The following is a 9,799-nucleotide window of genomic DNA, read 5'->3' on the forward strand; positions in this document are numbered from 1 at the left end:
GGGATTTTGACAACAACAGAAGGTTCTTCTAATTTTCGTACCTCGAAAGGAGAAGTTTTGAAAGTGAGGATCAGTTATGCTGGGTTAGGTTTGAGAACGGTCCGCGTCTTTAACTTACCTTTCGAAATGGAATTCGAGCACAGCTAACGAACGCTTGAACCATATGGTAAAGTCCTTCATATCTATGGCGAGAAGTGGCAGGGGAACAGGCACTTCAATGTCGACAATGGTATCGGTAATGTCAAGATTGATTTGCATGGCCATATACTGTCTTTTGTAACTGTCGTGGATTTAAGGCCCTCGTTGTTTACAATGGGCAACTACTTACTTGCGTTATTTGTGGGTCCCCTGATCTTATAAAGGCAGGATGTCCACGTATTAAATCCCCTCGCCGCGAATTTCGACCTCTCCTTGGTGCAGAGGGTGCCGAGACGGACGACAAGTTGACGTATGCGCAGACGCTGGCAGACTCGCCTGCATCGCAGCGGCCGACCACACTGGCGGCAGCGCCCGAACCCGGCCCGGCCGACACCGCCACCACGGTGCAGCCTGCGGCCTCCGCTGCCGATAATAGTCAAAATATCGCCGATCGTCACGATCGTCAGACTGATAACATACCAGACCTCACGCCTGCCAGCCAGGTGCGACTTGAAGGGGAGAAAACGTCGGCTCAGCACCACAGTCGTCAGCAGTTGACGTCTATTGTTCCTACTCCCACGAAAATACCGACTGTGCTACCTGGCTCACCTTCCGGTAAGGTAAAAGGCTCTGCCATCGGCGTCGAAAACGCAATCGTCGATGGCCCGACAACTGCTGGCAAAGACAGTTTCAAACAACCGGACGTCAGATCTAAACGTGCTGCTCGGAAACAAAGTCAAGAGGAACTAGACGAGTTGGAAAGAAAGCTGTTGCGAACCCAAAAAATCCTCAAGAAGAACTCCTCTGAAGTCTTGTTTCCCAACACAGAGGGGAACGGTACATCCAAGCCGCAAGAAGGTAATGGTTCCACGCATGTCGATGCCCGTACAGGTGAACCAATGGAAATGACGGCCCCTATATCTGCGACGACCACATTGTGGTATGAGGACATGGAACGAGACTAGCAGACTAAGGGATGACACAAGCGTACAAGATTGCAACAGTTAATGTCAATAGAATTGTCTCAGATGTTAAATGGAAGAGCTTACGTGATTATTTGTACACAGCAGACGTCGACATAGCTATGTTACAAGATGTTGTTTCTACTAAGGTAGAAGATATTCCCAGCTATGAAGCCATTGTGAACATAGGCGATGAATGTGGTACAGCTATCCTGTATAAAGCCGGCATCCAATGTGAATTGGACACCTTACTCGAAACTGGGCGCGGGATCACGGCAAAACTAAACGGGTTGCTTTTAGTAAATATCTATGCCCCAACTGGGTCTGACGGTCGCTGTGACAGGCGCGAATTTTACAGGGAGGACATAGTACGCCTCTTCACTAACGTCAGACATAATATACTTTTAGGCGGGGATTGTAAATGTGTGTTACGCCGCGAGGACCAGTACAAAATTTTAATTTTTGTGAAGACTTAAAAGTTTTGACAGATGGTTTAGGTCCGATAGATATCTGGACCCATCTTCGTCCACAGGCTCCGGCGTACACCTATGTGTGCCATAGTTCCGCAAGTCGATTAGATAGAATATATGTCACCAAAGGATTCTTGCACAATGTAACTGACTGTGAGATATGGCCGGTAAATTTTTCTGATCACTGTGCCTTAAATATAACAGTCAACTCTACTAAGCAAACAACATTTTTGGGACGCGGTGTATGGCAGCTAAATCTCTCTCTCCGCGACGACGTCGAACTCCGACAATCCCTGCTACGCACTTGGGACAAGTGTATTCAAGCGAGATACGCACGACGTGTAGTGTGGTGGACCGAATTCGTAAAGCCGCAATTCAAGAAATGTGTGGTCCAATATGCCCGGGACACAGTATACTGGAGGAAGCGCACATTAAAGATCGCGCACGAATCATCAGCCACAACCTTCAAATCAAACGCATTAAAGCCAAAACTACAACTCTGGTGCGGCGGTCACTGGACGGTCCTAAAGTAAGAGCGCGGACTGGAACTGATATTATGCAGGAAAGGCCTTCAATTTTCCATATTATCAGGGAAGCTAAACGTGGAAGGCAGACGCTACTTCACAATCTTTGAGAAGACCGAGGACGGGAGTACAACACGCAGAACGACATCAAAACTCATGTTGTTGCATACTATGCGAACTTTTATGCAGAGCCGGAAACCGACTCATCAATGGAAGAAATTCTTTTATCTCCCATTGCAACGACAATTACTGCTGACGACAATGTTGACCTTCCGGCAAATGTCGCAAATGAAGACCACAAGGTTGTCATAACAGGATCACCACGACACAAAGCGGCGAGATTGGACGGTCTCCCTGTTGAATTTTACATCCGCTTCTGGGACCTTATTGGTGATGAATTAAAAACTATATACAATGAATTGCTGAATGGTGACCCCTTTCCAATAGATTTTACTGAAGGCCTGGTCGTATTGATTCCCAAAAAAGCGCGCTGCCGTTCTTTGCACGATTATCGACCCATTACATTGTTGAACACTGATTTTAAAATCTTGACTCATCTATTACATCATTGTCACGAAAGTTATTTGTCTGTACCAGACAAGTGTCGGTACAGGTCGATCCATGATGAATGTTTTATGTGCCTACAGGGATGTCCTACATTTAACTTGGCTCTGTAAATGTCAACTAGGGATTATGGGTTTAGATTCTGAAAAGGCCTTTGATAGGGTTAGCCACAAGTTCTTAACAAACGTCATGCACAAAATGGGGTTCAATCATCAGTTCCTTCAGCTTTTACAGCAATGCATCGTTGGAACAACGTCTAGAATAAAGGTTAATGGTCAACTCACTACTCGTGTGCCCATCAAACAATCTGTTCGCCAAGGCTGCCCTCTCTCGATGTCGTTGTTTGCCAAGGCGGTTGAGCCGCTGTTATTTAATCTGCATGCACAACTCGCTGGCCTCACTGTCTTTAATGTCAAAACGGTTTGCCATGCTTATGCTGATGACATTAGCGTCATTGTAAATACGACGGATGATATTGACACGGTACGCCGCCTGTTCACACAGTACACGCATTTCTCCGGTGCGTTGATCAATAACCACAAATCGAAAATTCTTCCTCTCGGTCCAATTGACGAATATATGCTATCATCTTGGTTGCGACGTGTTGACAAGATTAAGCAACTTGGAATGACTCTGCTGCCGGACCAGCGTGAGATGACCAGGACGAACTGGCAACTTCTACTCAACACAGTTCGAGCAACGCTACAGGACCATAAGTCTAGATCCCTCAAGCGTCTCCAACGAGCGCAGTTGATAAATATGTTTGTTCTTAGTAAAATCTATCACATTGCCGCCGGGTTGCCAATACCCGATGACATCGCTCACAAGCTGCTTGTTGCTATGTATTAGTTTGTCTGGAGAGGCAGTATCTTCAAAACTCCACTTCACACGTTAACACTGGCTCGCCACGCAGGCGGGTGTCTTGCAGTCTTCATAAATAGAGCGTCCAAAATACTTCGCAGTAATCACACTGGGCTATCAAAGAGCCTCTTCACCTCCTTCCTACCTCAGGATGTGCGGCCACCAATCCATGTTGTGCGCATCAATGAACAGTTGGGATACGTCTGCGTCTATTACACAGAAATCAGCTACCTGCCTCAGTCGCCCCAACATTTTACTACCTCTATCCTTTACACTCAACTGACGAAGCGGCAGCACCGACATCCGATTGAAACAAAACACCCGGAAAAAATGTGGCAACGTATATGGGCGAACATCAGCAACCCAATTCTGCCGTTGGACGTAGCGTCGTTATGGTATGATATTGTCAATGATAAGATCATCACAGGCGAAAAGCTGCATAAAATTAAACTGCGCCCTACGCCATAGTATACCCGTTGTCAGCTTATTGATACCCTGGCTCACACCTTTGCTTGCAGAGAGAATGTCGTCATCTGGAACTGGACGAGGAAAAAGCTGTCGATTATTAACAGGACGTCGGAAAATACGATCGCTTTGGAAGATGTGATATATCTGGATTGGCGATTGTTCCCCGCCGCGAAGAATAATAGGTACGCCTGGCTCCTTCGACAATGTGCATACTACATTGTTACCAAACATCATGCAGATCTCAGCGCTTTCATTTTGTATCTTCAGGACCAACATTATCATTTGAAACAACATCCTAAGTATAAACAATTGTTCCAAAACTTTCTTATCTGCACTGTACCTCCAACCTGAGAGACATTCTACATTACCTTGCTTCTGCTCTGGAAACTAACACTTTTGCATAACTGCGACGCGCCAAGTCCAAAGGACATGTACCAACGCCAGTCACGGAAACAAAATGTTTCACGAAGAAAAGTTATAATTTCTAGGAGCAATCTTTACTTTTCTTTCATTTTTTTCTCTTCATGGTTACATAATGCTCAACCGCAATCTGCGTGTCCAGAAGGTGAAGAGCTACCGCCCACGAAGACTCCAATTTCCTTTCTTTTATTATGTTTACTGGTAGAAACTCCGATTCGTGTACGCCACACATCTACACGTATGTGTGAGGAAAAAAAAGTGGATGCGTGCTAGGCCCATAATCCAGAGGTAAAAAAAAGGGGCAGAGTGCTGGTCTAGTAAATCAGAGGTCGTGAGTTCGTTCCTCACAGGAGGCAAATGAATTTTGTAACAGCACCTCCCACCTTGACCCTTTCGAAAAAAGCGGTCAAGGATTAAAAACATTACGAGTTTGTGTAGTATTTAAAAAATACTTTCGCAACTGAATAGTCCGAATGGTGCTAATAAAGCAGGGACCAGAAACTGATGTTTCTACCCCTCTCCCTGTCCCACTCCCCTTCCTCCTCCTCCTCCTCCCTTGGCAGGTCTCCGGACTCGCACACGCTCAGTGAACATTCGCGCTTCGGAGATCATCGCCATCAGTGTCTCGTGTGTGTGCCTTCGATGTGTTTTAATGTTCTATCGCCGTCACACCACAACTGTTCACGTGTACCGCCGCCGTCATCCGTGTTATCTGCACCGTGTCAACTAGTGTTCGTGATGTTTCTCGTACAGCGTGAACGGCTCCATGTTTTTTGTTTTTTAGTGTCCTCATTTTTTGACGGCCGTTATGATTGTCTTCTCTGTGCCTCCTTTATGTAAATACTTATTGTCAATATCAAGGCTGAAGAGCGGCGTACTCTGCTGCTGACAGCCCGCCTTTTTATAAGGTGATAAAAATAACAAAAATGAAAAACAAAAAACTGATGTTTCTGGCAGTCTCCGGAGATGGCCGACGTGAAATACTTAGTTCTTGTGATGTATTTTCTACCCCTGATAAAAACCGTGAAATACTTAGTTCCTGTGATGTATTTTGTACCCCTGATAAATACTCTCGCGATTGCCGTCGTCGTCGTCGGCGGCGGCGCCGCCGCCGCTGTGCTAATAGCGGCAACTCGCCATTGTTTGACATAGGGTGACGTACCTTCTGCAACCGACTGACATGGCACTAGGCGATTGAAGCTGATTTGCAATTTGTTGTTTGATCTGCGGCATAAAGGCTTGAATGAAACTAGGAATGTTTTAGTAGTGAAATTTGAGATGGAGAATTGCGGCAAAGATGGGAAATTAAATTCATTCTGCCAAGTGTACAAATGGCGAAAATGAGGTGTGTGTGGGGAAAGATAGTGCGCCAGTGACCGTGTGGGCTAATGGATTAGGCTCAAATGGTTCAAATGGATCTGAGCACTATGGGTCTCAACTGCTGTGGTCATTAGTCCCCTAGAACTTAGAACTACTCACACCTAACTAACCTAAGGACATCACACACATCCATGCCCGAGGCAGGATTCGAACCTGCGACCGTAGCAGTCGCACGGTTCCGGACTGCGCGCCTAGAACCGCGAGACCACCGCGGCCGGCAATGGATAAGGCGTCGGATTTCGGATCCGAAGATTGCAGGTTCGAATCCTTTCACGGTCGTGTTTTTCCAATTGTGCAAAAGATGCATGCTGTTTTACTGTGTTGTTTGAGGACTGCAAAACTATTCGAAAGTTGCTTCTGTCTGCTTCGTGGCTGCAAACCGGCGTCTACCTGAAGCAAAAGCAAGACATGGGTGATATGTAGCAAAATTTTTGGCATAGTGCCGTTCAGGAGAGTTTCTGTAGGAACTCATGCATCTGAATCAGGACCCAAGAGCTACGCCACAGTCGTCTGAGCACAATCGAGCATGTGTGTTGAATAATGGTGCAGCTAGCTATGTATCATTTCAAGCAGATTTGATGCCTGTCGGAGACAATTTTTCATTGAATAGGATTGTAACTCATTTGTGGCAGCAGGAAATAAGCTGTAGTAAGGAGGATCTCCCATAGATGGTCGCCGGTCCCATCAGTAATGTATGACGTGTAATGCGTCATGTGGAGCCCGGCTAGCTCAGTCAGTAGAGCATGAGACTCTTAATCTCAGGGTCGTGGGTTCGAGCCCACGCTGGGCGGCGCTAAATTTTGTGTCTATTCGAATGTAACCCACTCCCCTCTCGTGAGCCTTGCGTAATGAATGTAACGGGTTATGACGATACCTAGCTTTCTATGAATATCAGAGGAATGGTGTTTGATGCGGAAAGTGACTGTGAAGTGAAACAAATGTGTTGTTTTGGAATTTTAGGTGTACATCGATATCGTGTGAGATGAGTAGGAAAGCAGAAGGTGTGCTAACTAAATGCAAATAGTGGTCGCTACAGCGGTGCGTTTCCAGCTGAAGGGCTCCTACTCACTAGTGCATAAGAAGAAAGTACCCCAAAAGAGCTCTAGGATGCGTCTCCTTAGCTCAGTGGCAGTCGGCTCTCAGCCATGGCAGCGTGCAGACGGCCCCGCGCGCCGGCCCCGTGCTCCGATGCAGGTTTGTTTACTTCCGCGTCTTAGCTTTAAGGCTTGTGTCCTTCCACCGTGAACAACATGTCGAGCGCTTACCGCCGTGTAACCATTAAAGTTTCCTTCGCAGCTGAACATGCGCGAACTCGTGCACATGAAGTTGAAACGTTCCTATGTGAAGAAGTTCGTTTGGACCCTACCCACGTTCTCTGAATCCATTTTTCGATCACGAGTAGTGTCGTTCATATTAAAATGACAAACACCGATGTGTGTGAAGATGTTACTAGCCGCCATGCTAATGGACTTAAGTTCAAATACTCTGATGGTCTCGTCGGAGCTGTAACACTTGAACTCGCAGAGTGCGGTCAACGCACGATTAGGGTGTTTGAACTACCTTTTGAAGTGTCGAAGGACGTAATTTTCTCTGCGTTACAACCATACGGTAACGTCATCAGTTACATCGACGAAAAATGGCAAACCTTCATGACCTACCATGTCCTTAATGGTGTGCATCAGGTCAAAATTGAACTGAAAAAACATATACCATCATACCTGACAATTGGTGGGGTGCGAGCCAGTGTCATGTACGACGGCCAACCGCAAACATGTGTGGGTTGTGGACAAGGAGGACACGTCAGATCTGCCTGCATGCGACGCCGCCCGATCCAGACGCCGGTCGGCGAGGAAGTGTCCCCAGCGGTGATCACTCAGATCCCTGTCACATATGCCAAGGTTGCCCATGAAGGTAGCACCTCTACACAGGGTATTCCTACTCCGTTGACGTCATCTGATCAGGTAGATGCAACCGCTACTGTGATTCCTTTTGAAGTGCCACAGACGCCAAATCCTGACCTGCCGTGTCATCGCAGCACTGTGACTGAAAATGCTACTGAGATGGACGTTGGTCCGGGAGTGGTACCTACTTCTGCTTTCCTTCAGACTGGTCCGGAATCAGACGAAAGCCACCTGCAGTCAGACTCGGAATGACCTGTTCGAAAACAAGGGTCGACACAAAAGAGAAAGAAACGGAGCCGTACACCCTCATGAATCCATTCTACGGATGGATACTGGGGATGCAGAACCGAATATGGACAACAAACCGCTCTATGATGACCAAAAGTCTGATGCGAACGACCCACCACAGGCTACCACTCGCAACAACCACCCCTCCTTACTGTCGCCTTCGCCCCCACAGGTCGACGTTGAAGAGAGCCTATCCGCTGAGCCGAAAACTACGTCTCCTCTCTACATGGATTATGTACACAGCCAGTACCCTACCGCAGTATCAGTCTCCTGGGCAGACGATGTGGAGATCGAAGAGACTGGGCTGGACGGTGCTGATGATGGGGCGCCCCCATCGGTTGTGCCATCGCCCACAAACTCTCCACAATAGCAACCTCTTCGGCAGACCGGCAAGGTCGACGACCTCTCTCTCCTGAAGAAGCAGCCCCACCTGTGCCTGTGGCACTCCAACACCAGCATTATCGTGTTGCAACGATTAACCTCGTGACCATTCGTGCACCCCACAAACTAGCGCTGCTCCGCGATATGATTTATTATGCGGACATTGATATTGCGCTTTTTCAGGAAGTGCATGTCGCCGATTTTTCACCACCATATGGCTTCACGGCGCATCTTTCTCCCGCTTCGGACACCGGTAGTGGTGTTGCCATCATCTTACGAGAAGGTCTTCCTGATGAAGATGTCCTATACCCCCCCAACGGCAGAGGTATGGCCCTTACTCTCTTTGGTGTACTCATCGTCAACATTTATGCGCCGTCGGGCTCCAGCTACCATCGTGAATGCAATGCCTTCTTCGCAGATAAAGTTACACCCCTTTTTATGGGACCACACGATGACTGGGTCATGGGTGGAGACTTCAACTGCACCCAGCGACCTCAGGATCAATTGCTGCGTCACTCACCATGCGCAGCTCTGGAAACAGTCCTGACGTGGCTACAATTTGTCGACACATGGAGACATGTTCATGGTGATCTTGTGGGCTTTACGTACTACACTGCATACTCCTCTAGCTGACTGGATCGCATCTACATCTCGCGATCCCTAATTGAACACACTCAACAGGCTGAAATCTGGCCTGTTGCTTTCTCAGATCATTAGGCTTACTTCTGTGATGTTCTCACAAGACAGTCAGTATGGCACGGACGTGGTTTATGGAAACTGAACACAGCACTTCTTAATTCACCTGACTGTCTACTTCTAAGAGAAGACACTTGGATCACATTTAGTAGACGCCATCCCACGTATCCGTCTACCATATCTTGATGGATCCAGGGTGCAAAACCTGCTCTTCAAAAACTTTGATCCGGTATGGCAAAGATGATGTCACCTGGAGGAAGAGCACTAAGGACGTTTACTACAGGATCCTACGAGGATGCTCCACGATGCCAGTCTCCCCTGAGCGCCATACAAGGATGAACCATGCTAAGGCTCAAATCTCCAATCTCATACGAGATCATTTGGAAGGAGCGATAGTACGATCTTGTACTGCTGATCGCATGCCTCATGCACATCCATCTATGTACCATATCATCCAAGAACGCCAATGTCGACGCCGAAAATTGATTCCCATCCTAACACACCAAGAAGGGCGTCGCTATGTAACCCAATCTGCAATAGGGAATGTGCTTCACGCCCACTACCACCAGCTCTACGCCGCAATTCCATATTCCCCAGAGTTGATCGAGGAAGTCTCACAGCTCAACTTCGGTGGTATCCCGGGAGATGCGGCAATTGACTTGGTGTCAAAGGTGACTGATGATGAAGTCCACGATGTGTTCCGGGCAGGAAGCATCAATAGCTCCCTAGGACCCGACGGTCTTCAC

The 9,799-nt window shown here is 47.5% G+C and overlaps 1 non-coding gene across 1 annotated transcript; it reads left to right on the plus strand.

Moving 5' to 3' along the window:
* The first annotated feature begins 6,505 nt into the window (after nt 1-6,505).
* Trnak-cuu (transfer RNA lysine (anticodon CUU)) lies at nt 6,506-6,577 on the plus strand. The gene has a single exon. It is a non-coding gene; the product is annotated as a tRNA-Lys (tRNA).
* Nucleotides 6,578-9,799: the final 3,222 nt, after the last annotated feature.

This window comes from Schistocerca gregaria, chromosome 7, assembly GCF_023897955.1.
Source record: "Schistocerca gregaria isolate iqSchGreg1 chromosome 7, iqSchGreg1.2, whole genome shotgun sequence".
NCBI classification, from domain to species: domain Eukaryota; kingdom Metazoa; phylum Arthropoda; class Insecta; order Orthoptera; family Acrididae; genus Schistocerca; species Schistocerca gregaria.